This window comes from Hyperoodon ampullatus (genome assembly GCF_949752795.1).
Source record: "Hyperoodon ampullatus genome assembly, chromosome: 14".
Classification (NCBI taxonomy): Eukaryota; Metazoa; Chordata; class Mammalia; order Artiodactyla; family Ziphiidae; genus Hyperoodon; species Hyperoodon ampullatus.
The window spans coordinates 20,251,122-20,272,322 of NC_136927.1; the positions used below are offsets into that span (position 1 = coordinate 20,251,122).

The 21,201-nt window shown below is 48.5% G+C and overlaps 1 protein-coding gene across 1 annotated transcript in view; it reads right to left on the reverse strand.

Annotated features, from left to right (window-relative positions):
- The window catches only part of DTD1 (D-aminoacyl-tRNA deacylase 1), a 113,780-nt gene that overhangs the window by 83,014 nt on the left and 9,565 nt on the right, over positions 1-21,201 (reverse strand). The gene's annotated exons all lie outside the window — the stretch shown is intronic.

Consider the following 21,201-nt stretch of genomic DNA (forward strand, 5'->3'; position numbering starts at 1 on the left):
AAGCTGAACCCTACAAGCCTGGAATTCCACTTTGGGGCGTCTGCTCTAGAATCTCTTATCCAAAAGGAGACAGCCAAGGGTGTTCACTCTGGCAGTGTTTATAAGAGAGAAAGTGGACCCAGTGTGACTGTCCCGGAGGGGAACCAATGCAGAATCTCTGCCTGAATTCTCCCACAGAATACCATTCGGCAGCCACACCTGTCAACGCAGCAAATCTCAAACCCACAATGTGATCTTTAAACAGTGGCGAGAACACATCAGTGCGACACCATTTAGATGGTATGTTCAAACACCAAAACAAATTCTATCACTTGTGGAGAGAGATGCATGAAGAAACACGGCAGGAAGACGAACGGCAAAGGCAGGGCGGTAGCGACCTCCACACGGGCGGGGGCGGGTGGCGGCGGGCAGGGCGGTTGAGAGACACGTGAAGCACGAGACTGCCTGGCCGGTGAGCCCCCGGTGTCTGTTCTCTGCATGTTTCCTAACGAACGTTTTTAAACAAATCAAACACAGTAGGCAAAGAGCTTAGGAGGCTCCCCCAGAACCACCTCATACACAGCCCTGTGAGCGGCCCGTGGGCCCCTCTGTGTAAGACGCGGAGGGGGGTCCCTCCCCGTGAGGCCAAAAGGCAGGTCAACCTACAGAAGGTCCCACAGGCCAGAGAACCGAGGGGACACCTCGGTCCTCGCAGGACAGGACTGCCCAGAGCTGGGGGCCACTCGGCTCCCCCGGGCCCACGTCCCGCCTCGCCCCAGCGAGGCTGCAGAGCCATCCTGCTCCCCAGGGTGCGTCCTCAAAGTGGCCACGGACCGCCCCAGAAATGAGCGCCTCTCCATGTCCTATTCCGAACCTTCTAACCCAAACCCACGCCAACTGTGTCCGATCAATCAAACTGTACCTGATCAACCCCCGAACGCTGAACGACGTTCTTCACAAACGACGTTTGTAAAGAAAGCCCAGCACACGCTCTGAGAGCTGGTGCCGCGCAATCATCCGAATGTTGCCTCCACCCTCCCGAGAACTTCTGATGTGCACTGGGTCCAAACGCAGCCGATGACACATGCGGACACCTGCTCGAGGGACTGCACACCGTTCCTCATCAACCCAACAGGGGGAAGGTGCCGGGTCCACAGAGTAAAGCCAGCGTGAGCCCTTCTGCTCCCTCCCACCATGACGGAGCAGACAGAGCGCGAGATCCACGCCCCGCTGAAGACTAACTCACAGCACTGAAGCGCCAGGCTCGCTGCTGGAGACCAGGAGACCCTGCTCAGCTCAGGGGCGTGGACTGCCCGGCACTCGTGGCCCAGGGTCTCACAGGCGACAGATGGGTGCAGGGTGGTGATGATGCGGCACCGTTCAACCCTGAGGAATCCCGACCCTGGAGGTAAGAGTCCCCCCACTTAGGGGATGGGGAGGGAATCAGAGGGGCTCCCTGGAGGAGGCTCCACCGGGTTCAGGATGTGAAGGGCAACAGGACTTGGACCCAGCTCCCAACCAGCTCCGAGGCCTCGGCATCCCACCTGCACCACAGGGAGACCAATGAGAAGCCCTGGGTCATGGTGAAAGTTCAAGGAGACCGAGCACAGAAGCGCTCAGGGCCGCGGCCGGCACGTGCCTGTGCAGTCAGGGTCTGCTCTCAGCATCACACTCGGGGACCACGTCTGCATGCCGGCCCTGGGGGTCACCATGCACCGCAGCAAGGATGGGCTCTCAGGACCTGGAGGAGGGAAGCCTGTTTCATTCTGGTGCTCCCCATGCTCCCCTGGGCAGGGAGCCCTCGCTTCATGGGGCGGACGACCTCTGGGGGACAAGCTTACCTCCGGGGCGAGAGCCAACCTCTGGGGAGACAGGCTGACCTCCGGGGAGATGGCTGACCCCTGGGCAGACAAGCCGACCTCCAGGGAGACAGGCTGACCTCCGGAGGACAGGCCAATCTCTGGGGGACAGGCCGAGGAGAAGAGCAGCCCAGGACGGGCCTGGACCAGGAGCCCCTCCAGCTCCCTCCCCAGAGCAGCTCGGCTCCAGGGCTCTGGATACCAGACCCGCTGCAGCAGCAAGGGACTCCCACCAGCTCAACTCCGCCCCACCTGCTGGCACTCGCCCCGATGACCCTTGACCTCACAGAGGGTCTCAGCAGAACAGGCACAGACAGTAGCCCTGGAAACCGAGCTGTGTGCCCTTTTTAGAGGCAAGATGAATCTAGTTCCCACTGGGCAGCCAGTCATGCTCAGATAACGGTGACTTCCTGTGACCTCCCATCAGATTAAAGTGGCCGCTCAAATCTACAGAGCTTTTGTGTTATGCATGTCAGAAGAGCTAAAAAGACATCAGCTGGGAAGAAATCATGTGTTTAATTGCAGGCTAAAATTATGGCTACAATTAGGAACAAATTTCAGCTCCTGCACTCCGCAGGGAAGCTGAAGGCAGACTCAGGAGGAAAGGAATTATTTCCGACCTTGAATTTCTGTTGTCAGGATATATGGCATATGCTTCACCGTGTTTATCATTCCAAGTAGCAAGAAATTTATTTTCTTTTCCTGTTTTTCTTCAGTTAAGAACAGAACTATTATCTGAATTTCCATTTGTTCGGATAACAAATCCAAAGACATGTTTTAAGAGATCTTAAAACGGTAACATTCTTTTCCAGTCCACATCAAAGAGTAAAGCCCCCAAGAAAAATTACATTGGCCAGGGAAAATAAAAACATTTTTTTAAATAATCTTAAAAGACAGAAACATACCTACAGAACTACATCTAGGCTCCAGTGATGATATAATCAAGTCACTCTTAAATATAAGTCCCACATGTTTCCAGCAGGAAAACTCCCCACTGGGGCCAACCCTGCAGGGTCCAAGGGCTCTACCAGCCCCAAACCAGAGCGCCCCATTTACCTGCAAAGGCTGACTGCCTGCCACCACCCAACGAGAAGCCCTGCCCTGCCTCTCTGTGCCCCAGTTTGTTCCAGGATGACAGCAGGCCAGTCACCACAAGGAGGGTGCACGTGAGTTAGTACAGGCACGGCACCGGGCCCAGAGCCCGGCAGTCAGCATGCAGGAAACCTGGTCACTACTACTGGTATCACTCCTACCACTGTCCATGTGGTATATGGGCAAAGGGGCGGGAGCGGGGGAGTATATGAACAAAAGGTGGGGGGCGGGGGGGAATAGCAGAAAACGAAACTGAAGAAGATGCTTTTGAAGAAAACTGGGGAGAGCAGAAGGCCCTGCACACAAGTGTTCTCTGCTTTCCAGGGTCGGCCCTGCACAGCTGGGACCCAGCTGGGGCTGGGGCTCGGCCCACCTCTGCAGATGGTCCTGGACACCCGCACCAGACACTGAGCCTCAGGCCCGCCCATCTAAGCTCCCCGCCAAAGGCGGCTCCCTCTGCCGTCAGGATGCATCCTCACCGCCCAGTCTTCCTCTCTGTTCTCCTTTCAACCTGTTCTGAGCCTGGGCACGCAGGGGAAAGGGGTTACTGATGGAGACCCCAACATCGAGTGACAGGCTTGGGACCAAGAAATCAAGCAAACGTATGGAATCGGGGACTCAAAATAAGCAGGTGGTGAGGCTAGGGCCATGGGGCTGGAGGAGTTTGGTCCCCGTGGGAGTGTGGCCCTGGGGGACGCATGGCGCTAGGGCAGCCCTGTCTGTTCTACAGAGTCCGATTGCTTCCTGGCCCCCGGCTCCCCAGAGAGCTCAGCCCAGGGGGGCACCACCACTGGGGTAAGGATCTAGCTCGAGGGGGCTTGGAGAGCAGAGACCAGGGGTCAAGGAACGGCGTCTCCTAAGTACCTTGGCTGGGGAAATACTCAGTTATCAGAAACAGGGTACATTCCAGGCCCTTTGGATTTCTCAGAGTGTGAGGGCCAGGCCCAGGTGGGCACGTCAGAACCACCATCTGACTCCATGCCACATTCAGGGTCACAGAGGCCGCAGAACAGCAACCCTGACCGGAATCTTGCGGCTTCTCCCTGGGCCCAAGTCCCTCCCAACTGCCGGTCTCTGCTTGGCTCTGCGGTGGTTCAGGCCTTGGAGGGAGACACCCGCTCTAGGCAGCAGGCATCCGGGGACCGGGACTCCACAGTAAGAGACACTGGGGGATTTCCGCCGGGAGCGAAGACTACCACCGTGTCCTACCTGCAGACCGCCTTACACGGATTGATTCCTTATAAACATCAAAACATCGAGCTTACACCCCAAGTTCCATCTCAGAATCTGCTTCCAGAGAACCTGGCCAGTGGTAGTAGGTCATATGATATCTGATGGCAGAGATGGTGGTGAAGAGTGAGCGCTGTAGGACTTCCGGGTAAGATGGCGGAAGAGTGAGACGCGGAGATCACCTTCCTCCCCACGGATACACCAGAAATACAGCTACACGTGGAACAACTCCTACAGAACACCTACTGAACGCTGGCAGAAGACCCCAGACCTCCCAAAAGGCAAGAAACTCCCCACATACCTGGGTAGGGAAAAGCGGAGAGATCCCCGCACAGAGGATCGGTGCCGACCGGCACTCACCAGCCCGAGAGGCTTGTCTGCACGCCTGCCGGGGCGGGCGGCGCTGGAAGCTGAGGCTCGGGCTTCAGTCAGAGCGCAGGGAGAGGACTGGGGCTGGCAGCGAGAACTCAGCCTGAAGGGGGCTAATGTGCCACAGCTAGCCGGGAGGGAGTCCGGGAAAACTCTGGAGCTGCCGAAGAGGCAAGAGACTTTTTCTTCCCTCTTGGTTTCCTGGTGCGCGAGGAGAGGGGATTAAGAGCGCTGCTTAAAGGGGCTCCACAGACGGGCGCGAGTCGCGGCTGAAAGCGCGGAGCCCAGTGACGGGCGTGGGACGCTGGGGCTGCTGCTGCCGCCGCCAAGAGGCCTGTGTGCGAGCGCAGGTCACTGTCAACGCCGCCCTTCCGGGAGCCTGTGCAGCGCGCCACTGCCGGGGTCCCGGGATCCAGGGGCGGCTTCCCTGGGAGAACGCGCGGCGCGCCTCGGGCTGGTGCAACGTCACGCCGACCTCTGCCGCTGCAGGCTCGCCCCGCACTCCGTGCCCCTCCCTCCCGCCCGGCCTGAGAGAGCCAGAGTCCCCGAAGAGGCTGCTCCTTTAACCCTGTCCTGTCTGAGCGAAGAACAGACGCCCTCCGGCGACCTACACGCAGAGGCGGGGCCAAATCCAAAGCTGAGACCCAGGAGCTGTGAGAACAAAGAAGAGAAAGGGAAACCTCTCCCAGCAGCCTCAGAAGCAGCGGATTAAAGCTCCACAATCAACTTGATGTACCCTGCATCTGTGGAATACATGAATAGACAACAAATCATCCCAAATTGAGGAGCCAGGAGTCAGTGCTGTGCCTCTGAGGTGGGAGAGCCAACTTCAGGACACTGGTCCACAAGAGACCTCCCAGCTCCACATAATATCAAACGGCGAAAATCTTCCAGAGATCTCCATCTCAACACCAGCACCCAGCTTCACTCAACGACCAGCAAGCTACAGTGCTGGACACCCTATGCCAAACAACTAGCAAGACAGGAACACAACGCCACCCATTAGCAGAGAGGTGGCCTAAAATCATAAAAAGTCCGCAGACACCCCAAAACACACCACCAGACGTGGACCTGCCCACCAGAAAGACAAGATCCAGCCTCATCCACCAGAACACAGGCACTAGTCCCCTCCACCAGGAAGCCTACACAACCCACTAAACCAACCTTAGCCACTGGGGACAGACACCAAAAACAACAGGAACTACGAACCTGCAGCCTGCAAAAAGGAGACCCCAAACACAGTAACATAAGCAAAATGAGAAGACAGAAAAACACACAGCAGGAGAAGGAGCAAGATAAAAACCCACCAGACCTAACAAATAAAGAGGTAATAGGCAGTCTACCTGAAAAAGAATTCAGAATAATGACGGTAAAGATGATCCAAGATTCTATTTCCAAGATCCAAAATCTTGGAAATAGAATAGACAAAATGCAAGAAACAGTTAACAAGGACCTAGAAGAACTAAAGATGAATCAAGCATCGATTAAAAACACAATAAATGAAATAAAAAATACTCTAGACGGGATCAATAGCAGAATAACTGAGGCAGAAGAACGGATAAGTGAGGTGGAAGATAAAATAGTGGAAATAACTGCTGCAGAGCAAAATACAGAAAAAAGAATGAAAAGAACAGAGGACAGTCTCAGAGACCTCTGGGACAACATTAAACGCACCAACATTCGAATTATAGGGGTTCCAGAAGAAGAAGAGAAAAAGAAAGGGACTGAGAAAATATTTGAAGAGATTATAGTTGAAAACTTCCCTAATATGGGAAAGGAAATAGTTAATCAAGTCCAGGAGGCACAGAGAGTCCCATACAGAATAAATCCAAGGAGAAATATGCCAAGACACATATTAATCAAACTGTCAAAAATTAAACACAAAGAAATCATATTAAAAGCAGCAAGGCAAAAACAACAAATAACACACAAGGGAATCCCCATCAGGATAACAGCTGATCTCTCAGCAGAAACTCTACAAGCCAGAAGGGAGTGGCAGGACATAATTAAAGTGATGAAGGAGAAAAACCTGCAACCAAGACTACTCTACCCAGCAAGGATCTCATTCAGATTTGATGGAGAAATTAAAATGTTTACAGACAAGCAAAAGCTGAGAGAGTTCAGCACCACCAAACCAGCTTTACAACAAATGCTAAAGGAACTTCTCTAGGCAAGAAACACAACAGAAGGAAAAGACCTACAATAACGAACCCAAAACAATTAAGAAAATGGGAATAGGAACATACATATCGATAATTACCTTAAATGTAAATGGACTAAATGCTCCCACCAAAAGACACAGATTGGCTGAATGGATACAAAAACAAGACCCATATATATGCTGTCTACAAGAGACCCACTTCAGACCTAGAGACACATACAGACTGAAAGTAAGGGGATGGAAAAAGATATTCCATGCAAATGGAAACCAAAAGAAAGCTGGAGTAGCAATTCTCATATCAGACAAAATAGACTTTAAAATAAAGACTACTAGAAGAGACAAAGAAGGACACTACATAATGATCAAGGGGTCGATCCAAGAAGAAGATATAACAATTGTAAATATTTATGCACCCAACATAGGAGCACCTCAATACATAAGGCAAATACTAACAGCCATAAAAGGAGAAATCGACAGTAACACAATCATAGTAGGGGACTTTAACACCCCACTTTCACCAATGGACAGATCATCCAAAATGAAAATAAATAAGGAAACACAAGCTTTAAATGATACATTAAACAAGATGGACTTAATTGATATTTATAGGACATTCCATCCAAAAACAACAGAATACACATTTTTCTCAAGTGCTCATGGAACATTCTCCAGGATAGATCATATCTTGGGTCACAAATCAAGCCTTGGTAAATTTAAGAAAATTGAAATTGTATCAAGTATCTTTTCCGACCACAATGCTATGAGACTAGATATCAATTACAGGAAAAGAGCTGTAAAAAATACAAACACATGGAGGCTAAACAATACACTACTTAATAACGAAGTGATCACTGAAGAAATCAAAGAGGAAATTAAAAAATACCTAGAAACAAATGACAGTGGAGACACGACGACCCAAAACCTATGGGATGCAGCAAAAGCAGTTCTAAGAGGGAAGTTTATAGCAATTCAATCCCACCTTAAGAAACAGGAAACATCTCGAATAAACAACCTAACCTTGCACCTAAAGCAATTAGAGAAAGAAGAACAAAAACATTCCAAAGTTAGCAGAAGGAAAGAAATCATAAAAATCAGATCAGAAATAAATGAAAAAGAAATGAAGGAAACGATAGCAAAGATCAATAAAACTAAAAGCTGGTTCTTTGAGAAGATAAACAAAATTGATAAACCATTAGCCAGACTCATCAAGAAAAAAAGGGAGAAGACTCAAATCAATAGAATTAGAAATGAAAAAGGAGAAGTAACAACTGACACTGCAGAAATACAAAAGATCATGAGAGATTACTATAAGCAACTCTATGCCAATAAAATGGACAACCTGGAAGAAATGGACAAATTCTTAGAAATGCACAACCTGCCGAGACTGAATCAGGAAGAAATAGAAAATATGAACAGACCAATCACAAGCACTGAAATTGAAACTGTGATAAAAAATCTTCCAACAAACAAAAGCCCAGGACCAGATGGCTTCACAGGCGAATTCTATCAAGCATTTAGAGAAGAGCTAACACCTATCCTTCTCAAACTCTTCCAAAATATAGCAGAGGGAGGAACACTCCCAAACTCATTCTACGAGGCCACCATCACCTTGATACCAAAACCAGACAAGGATGTCACAAAGAAAGAAAACTACAGGCCAATATCACTGATGAACATAGATGCAAAAATCCTCAACAAAATACTAGCAAACAGAATCCAACAGCACATTAAAAGGATCAGACACCATGATCAAGTGGGGTTTATTCCAGGAATGCAAGGATTCTTCAATATACGCAAATCAATCAACGTGATACACCATATTAACAAACTGAAGGAGAAAAACCATATGATCATCTCAATAGATGCAGAGAAAGCTTTCGACAAAATTCAACACCCATTTATGACAAAAACCCTGCAGAAAGTAGGCATAGAGGGAACTTTCCTCAACATAATAAAGGCCATATATGACAAACCCACAGCCAGCATCGTCCTCAATGGTGATAAACTGAAACCATTTCCACTAAGATCAGGAACAAGACAAGGTTGCCCACTCTCACCACTCTTATTCAACATAGTTTTGGAAGTTTTAGCCACAGCAATCAGAGAAGAAAAGGAAATAAAAGGAATCCAAATCGGAAAAGAAGAAGTAAAGCTGTCACTGTTTGCAGATGACATGATACTATACATAGAGAATCCTAAAGATGCTACCAGAAAACTACTAGAGCTAATCAATGAATTTGGTAAAGTTGCAGGATACAAAATTAATGCACAGAAATCTCTGGCATTCCTATATACTAATGATGAAAAATCTGAAAGTGAAATCAAGGAAACACTCCCATTTACCATTGCAACAAAAAGAATAAAATATCTAGGAATAAACCTACCTAAGGAGACAAAAGACCTGTATGCAGAAAACTATAAGACACTGATGAAAGAAATTAAAGATGATACAAATAGATGGAGAGATGTACCATGTTCTTGGATTGGAAGAATCAACATTGTGAAAATGACTCTACTACCCAAAGCAATCTACAGATTCAATGCAATCCCTATCAAACTACCACTGGCATTTTTCACAGAACTAGAACAAAAAATTTCACAATTTGTATGGAAACACAAAAGACCCCGAATAGCCAAAGCAATCTTGAGAACGAAAAATGGAGCTGGAGGAATCAGGCTCCCTGACTTCAGACTATACTACAAAGCTACAGTAATCAAGACAGTATGGTACTGGCACAAAAACAGAAAGATAGATCAATGGAACAGGATAGAAAGCCCAGAGATAAACCCACGGACATCTGGTCACCTTATCTTTGATAAAGGAGGCAGGAATGTACAGTGGAGAAAGGACAGTCTCTTCAATAAGTGGTGCTGGGAAAACTGGATAGGGACAGGTAAAAGTATGAGATTAGATCACTCCCTAACACCATACACAAAAATAAGCTCAAAATGGATTAAAGACCTAAATGTAAGGCCAGACACTATCAAACTCTTAGAGGAAAACATAGGCAGAACACTCTATGACATAAATCACAGCAAGATCCTTTTGGACCCACCTCCTAGAGAAATGGAAATAAAGACAAAAATAAACACATGGGACCTAATGCAACTTAAAAGCTTTTGCACAGCAAAGGAAACCATAAACAAGACCAAAAGACAACCCTCAGAATGGGAGAAAATATTTGCAAATGAAGCAACTGACAAAGGATTAATCTCCAAAATTTATAAGCAGCTCATGCAGCTCAATAACAAAAAAACAAACAGCCCAATCCAAAAATGGGCAGAAGACCTAAATAGACATTTCTCCACAGAAGATATACAGACTGCCAACAAACACATGAAAGGATGCTCAACATCTTTACTCATTAGAGAAATGCAAATCAAAACTACAATGAGATATCATCTCACACCAGTCAGAATTGCCATCATCAAAAAATCTAGAAACAATAAATGCTGGAGAGGGTATGGAAAAAAGGGAACACTCTTGCACTGCTGGTGGGAATGTGAATTGGTACAGCCACTATGGAGAACGGTATGGAGGTTCCTTAAAAAACTACAAATAGAACTACCATATGACCCAGCAATCCCACTACTGGGCATATACCCTGAGAAAACCATAATTCAAAAAGAGTCATGTACCAAAATGTTCATAGCAGCCCTATTTACAATAGCCCGGAGATGGAAACAACCTAAGTGTCCATCATTGGATGAATGGGTAAAGAAGATGTGGCACATATATACAATGGAATATTACTCAGCTATAAAAAGAAATGAAATTGAGCTATTTGTAATGAGGTGGATGGACCTAGAGTCTGTCATACAGAGTGAAGTAAGTCAGAAAGAGAAAGACAAATACTGTATGCTGACACATATATATGGAATTTAAGAAAAAAAAATGTCATGAAGAACATGGGGTAAGACAGGAATAAAGACACAGACCTACTAGAGAATGGACTTGAGGATATGGGGAGGGGGAAGGGTAAGCTGTGACAAAGTGAAAGAGCGGCATGGACATATATACACTACCAAACGTAAGGTAGATAGCTAGTGGGAAGCAGCCGCATAGCACAGGGAGATCAGCTCGGTGCTTTGTGACCGCCTGGAGGGGTGGTATAGGGAGGGTGGGAGGGAGACGCAAAAGGGAGGGGATATGGGAACATATGTATATGTATAACTGATTAAATTTGTTATAAAGCAAAAAATAAAAAAATAATAAAAATAAAAATAAAAACAAACAAACAAAAAAAACAACAAAAAAAAGAGACACTGGGGGGCCTCCCTGGTGGCGCAGTGGTTGAGAATCCGCCTGCCGATGCAGGGGATACGGGTTCGTGCCCCGGTCTGGGAGGATCCCATATGCCGCGGAGCGGCTGGGCCCGTGAGCCATGGCTGCTGAGCCTGCGCGTCCGGAGCCTGTGCTCCGCAACGGGAGAGGCCACAACAGTGAGAGGCCCGCATACCACAAAAAAAAAAAAAAAAAAAAAAAGAGACACTGGGGGACAGGCCCCGTGGCCCAGGATGGAAAGTGCCTCCTCGCAGGAGGGTGAGGGCACCTGTGCCCAAAGGGGCGTCCCCAATTCCAACTGCAGACCTAAGAACAGGAGCAGCTTCTGGGGAAACGGACATTAAGATGGTAAATGCTTTGTGACCGCCTGGAGGGGTGGGATGGGGAGGGTGGGAGGGAGGGAGATGCATGAGGGAAGGGATGTGGGAACAGATGTATATGTATGACTGATTCACTTTGTTATAAAGCAGAAACTAGTAAAAAAAAAAAATACTGCGCTACCAAAAAAAAAAAAAAAAGATGGTAAATGCCTAGGACCAAAATTAACCCCTCGCTGGGAGGTTAAATTCTCGTCCTAGCTGAAGCTCTGAAGTCGCCCATCCTGCACAACAGGGAGGCTCAAGGCAAGGTCATCCCTGACCACCAGCTTTGCTCAGATTTCCCCGGGCTCAGCCGGTGTCCTCGGCGTCCTGCTGCCTGGGATACCCGTGTCCAAGGATGCCTGGTCTCCTCACTGAGGCACGAGAGAACGATGCAGTGTCTGAGGCCCTGAAGGGCCCAAGTGGACCTGTGTGTGACAGAGTGGACTCTGTGTGTGACAGAGCCAGGCCAGGGCTCTGAAAGAACCTATTCCACCAGGCAGACTCCCCTCCACCGAGAGCAGCTGAGTGAGAAACCAGGGAGGGCAGCTTCTGAGCTCGTCCGGCCATTGGGTCTGACTTCAGACTTTAACTCCTTTAGACCTGAATATGACACAGAACTTAAACTTGACCTGTAACTTTTCCCTGGGACTGTGATAATGGGCGAGCGTTTATAGTTAAGCTCAGGGCCTCTCCATGTCGCTGGCTTTTTATTATGAGTTTCGCATGTATTTATTATTGGAATATATTAATACTGTCACTTCACCTCACTGCAGAACCTCTCGTGTGCTGGACCGGGCCAAGGCTGGACACGGTTTAGGACACAGACTAGGGAAGAAGGTTCTGACCCAATTCAGGGCCTCTGGGGACAAAAGACACACAGCAGGAGCAGCCTCAGTGTTTAAAGATGGATTCAAAGGACTGAGCCTGTAAACTCTGACCCTTGTCCAGAGGGAGTCTCTGCTCCGGACCACCTGCCATCAGCTCCCGCCACCTCCTGGGCTAGAGCCCCAGCGCTCAAGTGGCCGGCAAGCTCCCCACCCCCATGGACACATATATATGTAATTGTTCTTGTATCTGTTGTTGAGAAGACAGAGGGAATCCCAAAATGTTTCCCAAACCTGAAAGCTTGTTCTAACCTGAAGATCAGCATCTGTGGGGAAGTGACTCACTCGGGCTGCTGTGGAGGCAGAAGACCCACTAGGGAGCTGTCGCGACAATTTGGGTGGGAGGAGAGGTGGGGCGGGGGCCGCAGACGCCGTGAGTAGCTGCTGGATGCTGTGTGTATATGTCAAAGGTCAGGCCCGCGGGAGCTGCTGATGGGGGAAAGAGGAGCCAAGCAAAAGTGAAGTTTTGGGCCTTAAATGCGCCTGTCAGGGAAGAAGACTGAAAGTACGTGAAATATGGAACCAGGAAAAGAAGCCAAATAGACCACACACAAGAGGTACGCAGAATTTCGAAAGTGAAGATTAAGGGGAAAAAATAAAATATCAAACAAAAATATAACCAGACTTCATAAATTAAGAGCTAGTTTTCTTTTTTTTTTCCTTATCCCCTAAGCATTTTAATATGACATCTAACATAAAGACTCTAAAAAAAACCCCTTAAAACCATTGACATATCTAACAATATTATACCTTAATAGTATCAAATGTCTAGTCCTCGTTTAAATTTCCATAATTATCTTAAAATCTTTTTAAAACTTAGTTTGTTTCAGTCAGGATCCAAACAAGGGCACACATTTCATTTGGTTGCTATGTATGTCTCCTTAAGTAAGAGCTAGTTTTCTGAAAAAATATTAAAAACTCTGACAGAGAGCAAAGGGGGAAAATACATCTAACAAACCACAATGAGAAAAGGGTATGATTCTAGATGCAGGGATCGTTCTAAATCACCCCCCAAAAAAATCTGTACGCTCCCTCCTGATGCATTTGAAACTCCAGATGGAAAGGAGACACAGGCAAACTGCCTACAGGGGCTCAAGGGTCCTGGGAATCCTGACCAGGGCCGTGACCAAGGAAGGCCACCCAAAGGGCTGGACCAACAAGATCTATTAAAACAGATAATTTCTGTTGATTAAATTGGTCCAGACCAACGGAAAACGATGAAACGCTTTCCAATTTATCCTGCAAGGCTAGTATTACCCTAACATAAAAACTGGATATACAAAAAAAAAAAAAAAAGCATAGTCCATTTTTGCCTTTGAATACAGAGGCAAAAAACTGTACAGGAACATGTGGGCAGCTTCTCGCAGGCACACACACCAGAGGAACACGGTGCAGTGACCAGTGAAAGGTGAGTCAGCACAGCCCCTGATTAGGAAGGGCATTCACCAGGTTAATACTTAGAGAAAAAGACACTGGAAAAAAATCAACTCCCCTGCCTATTTAAAAATGAAACACTCGGCTAGCAAGGGAAGCTCGCTCCTTTGAACTTGAGAAAGACTATGTGGTGACCTGCTTTTTTCACAGTTGGTAACGAAGGCACCCTGATGACCTTCCCCACCTCCCAGGCAGCACAGCTGACACTTAAAAAGATGGACCGACTAGGCAAATACCTCAGTGATAACTGCTGCAGCAAAGACCAGTGATGAAGATAAAATCAGTGGGTGGGGTGTATTGGATATCAGGATGTTGGCACAGTCTCACAGTATCTCCACACAGGATATTTACACAAAGAGGAAAAGAATAACTTGACCAGAGAGAAATCTGGCAAATAAGCAGACTGATCGACAGCGTGTACCCAGGATCTAATGTACAAGATCACCTCTGTGGTGTTCCTGCCAAAACGCACAACCTGAACCTAATGTCGAGAAGACTTCAGGCAAACACATTATGCGGGACATGGACAGACAAACTGACCAAACTAGCCACCCTTCCGAAGTGGCCACAAAAGACGAGGAAGGACCCAGGAACCGTCACCCCCTGGAAGAGATTAAGGAAGAGACGCAACGACCAAGTGCAACGTGGGTTCCGGACTGGATCCTGGGACCAGGAAAAGGACGCCAGTGGGAACACTGGCAGAATTCATGCAAGGTCTGTAGGTCAGTCGACAGCGCTTCAGCAAAGTTAATTTCCTGGTCTTATTAAGGGCACTGTGGCCATGTCAAATATTATCAATAGAAGCTGGAGGAAATACACTATTTTTTTAAATTGGAGTATAATTGCTTTACAATGTTGTGTTAGTTTCTGCTGTACAGTGAAGTGAATCAGCTATATGTGTACATATATCCCCTCCCTCTTGGACCTCCCTCCCACCCCCCACCCCCAATCCCACCCATCTAGGTCATCACAGAGCACCGAACTGAGTTCCCTGTGCTATACAGCAGGCTCCCACTAGCTATGTTCCACATGGTCGTGTGTTTCTGTCAAACCTAATCTCCCAATTCGTCCCACCCTCCCCTTCCCCCTCTGCGTCCACATCTCCGTTCTCTATGTCTGCGTCTCTATTCCTGCCCTACAAATAGGTTCATCTGTACCGTTTTTCCAGATTCCACATATATGTGTTAATATATTTGTTTTTCTCTTTCTGACTAACTTCACTCTGTATGAGTCTCTAGGTCTATCCACATCTCTACAAATGACCCAATATCGTTCCTTTTTATGGCTGAGTAATACTCCATTGTATTGGGCTGGCCAAAAAGTTCGTTCAGGCTTGATAACATCTTACGGAAAAACCTGAATGAACTTTTTGGCCAACTCAATTACAGGTACCACATCTTCTTTATCCATTCCTCTGTTGATGGACATTTAGGTTGCTTCCATGTCCTGGCTATTATAAATAGTGCTGCAAAGAACACTGGGGTACATGAGTCTTTTTGAATTATGGTTTTCTCAGCGTATATGCCCAGTAGTGGGCCTGCTGGGTCATATGGCAGTTCTATTTTTAGTTTTGTAATGAATCTCAATACTGTTCTCCATAGCAGCTGTATCAATTTACATTCCCACCAACCGTGTAGGAGGGTTCCCTTTTCTCCACACCCTCTCCAGAATTTACTGTTTGTAGATTTTCTGATGATGGCCATTCTGACTCGTGTGAGGTGATACCTCATTGTAGTTTTGATCTGCATTTCTCTATTTATTTAGTTAGTTAGTTAGTTAGTTAGTTTTTTTTGGCTGTGTTGGGTCTTTGTTGCTGCGCGCGGGCTTTCTCTAGTTGCGGCGAGCAGGGGCCACTCTTCATCGCGATGCGCGGGCCTCTCACTGTCGCGGCCTCTCTTGCTGTGGAGCACAAGCTCCAGACGCGCAGGCTCAGTAGTTCTGGCTCACGGGCCTAGTTGCTCCGCGGCATGTGGGATCTTCCCAGACCAGGGCTCGAACCCATGTCCCCTGCATTGACAGGCAGACTCTCAACCACTGCGCCACCAGGGAAGCCCCTGCATTTCTCTAATAATTAGTGATGTTGAGCATCTTTTCATGTGCCTCTTGGCCATCGGTATGTTTTCTCTGAAGAAATGTCTATTTAGGTCTTCCACCCATTTTTCAATTCAGTTGTTTTTTTGTTTGTTTGTTTTTTGTTTTTTTTTTTGCGGTACACAGGCCTCTCACTGTTGTGGCCTCTCCTGTTGCGGAGCACAGGCTCCAGATGCACAGGCTCAGCGGCCATAGCTCACGGGCCCAGCCGCTCCGCGGCATGTGGGATCCTCCCGGACTGGGGCACGAACCCATGTCCCCTGCCTCGGCAGGCAGACTCTCAACCACTGCACCACCAGGGAGGTCCAAGAATTTAATTTTTATTTTATTTTTTTGGCCACACCATGCGGCTTGAAGGATCTTAGTTCCCTGACCAGAGATCGAACCTGTGCCCCCTGCAATGGAAGTGTGGAGTCCTGGAACACCAGGGAATTCCCTAGATGGCTTTTAAAAGCCATTGGACAATATGCCCAAGGGCCCAGTGTAAATGAGAAAAGTTCAAAGGCCAGAGCCCTCTAATGTTACAAAGCCGAGGAAGTAGGAAGAAGTAACCGAGGACTGAGAAGGGGCAATCGGTGAAACAGGAGGAAAAGCAGGAGAGTGCGGAGTCCTAAACGTCCAGTGAACGACTACTGTCCCACCGAGGAGGGAGGAAGCAACAGGCCTAAACCTGCTGATGGGCCGCTGAGCTGAGGATGAGAACTAACCCGGCCAAGGGGAGGGCATGGCGCCTCGCCAAGAGCAGTTACAGCGGTGAGAGGGGCAAAGGCGGGCTGGAGTGGGATGGGGGCAGACAGCCCTCCAGAGACCACGCAGTCAAGTGGAGCAGAGAACTGGGGCAGGAGCTGGAGGTGGGGCTGACAGGCTGTCTCCACAATGCGGGGACCAACAGCAGATCTGCAAGCTGGTGGGGATGGTCTGGGCGGAGGGAGCAAAACTGACTCAGAGACAGAAGACGGGGCAGAAGAACGTTCCTGCTCAGTCCCTGCACAGGTGAGAGCGTCAGCCACCTCGAAGGAAGGCAGGCTGGTTCCTGGTGCAGATGCTAGCAGGTGGAGCAGACGGAATTCTGGAAGTTCTCTTCTGAGTGCTTCCGTTTTCTCAGCAAAATGGGAAGTAAGGTCAATAGCTAAGGTGAGGATGGAACTTTCAGGAGAGAGAACAGTTGAGTGAATGAACAGGCCGATGTATCACAATTGCTGAGCCAACTTGCAGGTCAAGGTCATGACCGTGAGGCCAGGTGATGTGGACACTGTCTCCAGCCACATTCAGCTGCACGGGCCCAGGGTAGGCTGAGGGCTGGCGTCCTGCCAGGGCTGCAGTTTGTCCCAAGAAACAGTTAAGGGAGGTAAGGAAATATGCTAAGAGTAATTATTATCATGAAACAAAGGAATTATGAATTTATAAATTTAATGCAAATCAAATAAAAATAACAGATTATTTTCTGAAACTAGACAAGCTGATTTTAAAATCCATATAGAAAAATAACATTTAAGAATAGCTAGGGGAATTCCCTGGTGGTCCAGTGGTTAGGACTTGGTGCTCTCACTGCCAGGGGCCCTGGTTCGATCCCTGGTTGGGGAACTAAGATCCTGCAAGCCACGTGGTGCGGCCAAAAAAAGAATAGCTAGGAAAACTCCAAAGAGTACTGTGGGCCAGACATACCTCACATGATACAAAAGCACAGTAAAAATCCAACAAACAGTTCCAAAACATGATAATCAACTAATTAAGGATGAAAAATGACTGTCTAGCAAATAATCCTCTAAGCAAGGTCAAAGGACAAATGACAAAATAAATGAAAAAATATCTGCAAGTCATAGCTTATGTAAAAAGCTCACAGAAATAAAGAACCTAGGGCTTCCCTGGTGGCGCAGTGGTTGACAGTCTGCCTGCCGATGCAGGGGACACGGGTTCGTGCCCCGGTCTGGGAGGATCCCACATGCCGCGGAGCGGCTGGGTCCGTGAGCCATGGCCGCTGAGCCTGCGCGTCCGGAGCCTGTGCTCCGCAACAGGAGAGACCACAACAGTGAGAGGCCCGTGTACCACAAAAAAAAAAAAAAAAAAAAGAACCTAAACAGTTCACAGAAATTTAATATAAGTCACTCAAACATCTGAAAAATGTTCAAACACACACTGCACATTAGAACTACAATGAGATGCCATTGTCATCTATAAGGTGGTAAAAACTCTAGAAGATCAAAGCTTTGGGGATACTGCAGCCTCACACACGCAAAAACGTGCAGGGCCGACAGAGCCCACCCGGCAGACTGCAGCCTGGGCCAAAGCTGTCATGCAGGAGTTTCATAGAAACCTGTGACTGATTCTGGCCAAATCCATGCATATTTTCTGTTCTTCCTTCCTTTTCTTTTACTCTCCTCAGTATTTTTTTTTTTTTTTTTTTTGGCGGTACGCGGGCCTCTCACTGCTGTGGCCTCTCCCATTGCGGAGCACAGGCTCCGGACGCGCAGTCTCAGCGACCATGGCTCACGGGCCCAGCCACTCCACGGCATGTGGGATCCTCCTGGACCGGGGCACGAACCCATGTCCCCTGCATCGGCAGGTGGACTCCCAACCACTGCACCACCAGGGAAGCCCTCTCTTCAGTATTTTGAGGATCAACTTCCTCATTTCTCTTTTTGCTTTACAGTTATGCTATGTCATTTCTGCAGCTACCATAATTTACCTTCCCTCTGCCCAAATGGCCAGTTCTACCCATTTTTGTTTTTAAATCCTAGCTCTTCATGATTTCCTTGATTTGCTTAGTTGATTATTCCAAAGTTAACAACCACCTGATTTTACCAGCTCTCCTTTCCTGCCTAAGTGTCTGTGTCACCTAAAACCAGGGTCAGTGACAAGGCAGTGGTTCAGGACCCCGAGGACACGGCACAGCACCTCACATACCACAGTGTCTTGTTGTTTTGTGCGAGGAATACCTCTGGGTCCAGGGAGATGAGGACAGGCTCATCCTGGTAGCTGTGCTGCCCCATCCATCCTCTTCCTCTCAGACTCCTTCCACCTACTGTTCTTATTCTCTTTCGTCCCCTTTATCTCTTTTCCTGAGCTTCCTCCATACTTCTGGCCGTGAATTGCGAGACCAGCTCTTTCCTCTTGCCCAGGAGAATCTATAATAATAGCAATTCAATTGGAAGAAATAAAGGCAATTTTTAAAAAGAAGATACATGGGCTTCCCTGGTGGCGCAGTGGTTGAGAGTCCGCCTGCCAATGCAGGGGACACGGGTTCGTGCCCCGGTCCAGGAAGATCCCACATGCCGTGGAGCGGCTGGGCCTGTGAGCCATGGCCACTGAGCCTGCGCGTCCGGAGCCTGTGCTCTGCAACGGGAGAGGCCACGACAGTGAGAGGCCTGCGTACCGCAAAAAAAAAAAAAAGGAAGAAGATACAGGTATAGGTGGAAAGAAACTCCTTTCACTGTTGTCACTGTCCAAAAACTTGAAATAACTCAGGATGAAAAGAAAAGTCTGAATCTTTCAGCAGGGGAAATAGGAAGAGTTTACAACCTTATTGATTCAGGGTCTACATATTCAGATCACAGGAAAAATGTGATCCCACATTGTGATTTCCTAAAGTTACATGAACAATAATGCCTCTGGCATCACAGCCATCAAAATACATAAAATAGGCTTCCACTGAAAGCTCACTCATGCTGCTAAAATGTTTTAAGTAGTAAAAAGAGAAGAAAATTAAGCAAACCCAAGAAAAATTAAACACTAACCATGAAGCAAAGACTAGACGTGGTCTTCCTCCTTCTGGCACCTTCTCTGCGAGATGAACCTGTAGGGGCTGGGGTATGATGGGGTCCCCCAGAGGAAGAGAGGGGAGGCAGGCAGACGGCTGCTGCACTCCCTACACGTCCTCCCACATTTCTCTAGCTCTCTGCCGCCCACGACAGATCAGCCCCGCAGGGAATACGCAGGTAGCTCTTTTTAATACTGCGGAAGCTTCTGATTTGGGTGAATGCTTTCCTGGCTCCATCACAAACGGCTTGGAGTTGGAACAAGACGCTTGAGAGTGGAGATCCCTCTTTTCAACTACTCCATTCTGGTATAACATTTGTTTTTTTCCTAACTATAAAAGCAATGCATGCTCAAATCTCAAGTCTGAGAGTGGTGAATGACCCCCACTGAAGGGTGCTTTCAGCGTTCACGCGAAGGATGGAGAGAGCCCACTCACGCTGGGGGTCCGATAAAGCACCCTTCACCCTGGGCTCGTTCTGCAGGAGAGGGGAGAGCTGATGGATTTGCGTGGTAGGGTTTTCCCCCTACAGCAATTATTTGAAGAGGGCCCAGAGAAAACCCTTTGAGGGCACCAGAGTTACGAGCTGGGGGGGAGTAAGGATGGCCACAAACTCTGACACTCCTTCCACTGCAAGGTGGGTCTCCACCCCTCCCCTTGAAGCTGGGTGGGCTGAGAAACTGCTCTGACCAACAGCATCTGGGGGGTGACGTGGGGCCACTTGCCAGACCTGGTTCACGGGCTGGCGCTTCCACTTCCTGTCCCTTGGAGCACCTACTGCTGGCACCGTGGTAGAAATCCAGCTACCCCGAGAAGCCAAGCAATGTGGGGAGGCCCTGGGGGATAAGATGAGGTGGGTGTGGGGAGGACGGTCACCCTCAGCCCCACCTCACCTCCCATGCTGTGCTCACAGGACTGAACCTGTGCACCCTGCACTGAGGACCCCACCTGGATCAGGTAGCTCCGGGCACCTCCCTGCTGCATGGCGGCTTCTAGGGTGACCAGCTGCCCCAGTTTGCCCTGGACCAAAGGGTTTCTGGGAATGCAGGGTTTTCAGCGCTAAAACCAGGAGAGTCCTGGTAAACCTGACCTCTGCTCTGAGGTTCGTCTGTCCAGTGCTCCAGGTCAGGGCAACAGGAGAGGAAGAGGCCCTAGAGTTTGGGGAAGAGAAACAAGCGGGGTGTTTCCACTGTGAGTAGCCAGGGTGCTACTTAGAAGCCCAGTACACGCATCAAGAGTTAACGACCCTGCAGGTGGGAATTAGTGTGAAGGGTCAAGGAGGTAAACAGGGAACAGACACCATCAGCCACCGCTATCTTAGGACCCACCCCTGTCGGTCAGTCCTTCAAAGCATGCATCACACCGAAATGACAGAAGGTTCTGGCCCCATACTTGTTTCTGTAGAGAGAACTCGCTCATACACAAGTGGTAAACAAGGGAGTGTGTGCACAGCACAGAGGCTGCACAGGGTCAGAGCTGTTTTCAGGCAAAGGCAGCAGGACGGCGGGGGCACGGGAAAGCCCCCGGCACTGGCAGCAGCAGCTCTTTGGACTGCATTTTATGAAAGTGAAAACAAGCGTGCACACCCTTCTGGACCAGCCACAGGTCAACAGTGGTTTGCCGTGAGCTCTGGCAGTTTCAGAGGTGGTTTTGCAGAATGAGAGGCTCTCTCTGCTCTAACAGAAGCAGCCATGTGCCCTC